The sequence below is a fragment of the Protomyctophum bolini genome (genome assembly GCF_963924005.1).
Source record: "Protomyctophum bolini genome assembly, chromosome: 2".
Classification (NCBI taxonomy): Eukaryota; Metazoa; Chordata; class Actinopteri; order Myctophiformes; family Myctophidae; genus Protomyctophum; species Protomyctophum bolini.
This window is the reverse complement of record NC_137863.1, coordinates 2,930,747-2,931,874: the sequence shown is the minus strand read 5'-3', so window position 1 is coordinate 2,931,874 and position 1,128 is coordinate 2,930,747.

The window sequence follows — 1,128 nt, the reverse complement described above, 5'->3', positions numbered from 1 at the left end:
TTGTCAGAGCAGCAGCATTATTACAATTTACTGAATTTAGGCATTTATCAGACGCTCTTAATCCAGAGCGATTTACATTAAGCAAGAACAAAAGCATGGGAATACATCACATGAAAAGCATTTATCATGAAAAAGAACGTAACAGTGGAATATCTATATAATGAAACTATACATATAAACTATAGATATATATACTATGCTATACATATGTACTATGACGTGCTATGACTACATACAATGTAATTATAGTGCCGTCTACATAACATGCTATAAGTCTGTATTTAATGCTATCCAAGTCTACAGAAATGCTATCTAAGGGGGTATAGGGTAAGTGCTATGGGCCATGATGGAGTCTGAACAGGTGGGTTTTCAGACAACGGCGGAAGATTGGGAGTGATGCTGCAGTTCTGACTGCAATGGGAAGTGCATTCCACAGTTTTGGAGCCAGAAGGGAGAAGAGTTTGGGACGTGTGGAGCGTTGTTGTCCCGGCGTTTTTAGTGAGGGTACTTCCAGCTTCCCTGCGTTGGCTGATCTGAGTGTGCGGGAGGGTTTGTAGGGTTCAATCATACTTGTATGTGAGATATGGGGGAGCCATGCCTTTGGTTGCTTTGAATGCCAGCATCAGAGTTTTGTATTCTGTGGGCAGAGAGTATAAAAAGGTTGAGAACCAATACTCTATGGGGCTGATCGTGTAGTAGCTACTGGGATGTATTTATTTTATTTTACATGTATTTAACAATACAAAAAAAAATATTTATCAAGTTGTAAAAACACGAAACCGTTGCGTTGTACATAGGGTTTATATAGCCAAGGCTAATTTGCAACCCCAGTCCCTGGTCAGGCCTTTCTATACAATGTTGAACTACCTATACTAAAAACAATCGTGCACAAAAAAATACATACTGATGCAACTAATCTATTAATATACTATACTTATAATATCTTACAACAAACTTACAATAGCCATGAGCCCATTACATTGACCTATTAAACATAACCACTCAGGTAACCAGTCAGACACTACACATATATGTGAACACAGTTGATTTGATTTCAACCATAGTTTGAGTCCTCTGTCTGTCTGTAGAACACATCACTATCCCTCTCTAGTTTTAGGCCCGTAGGCA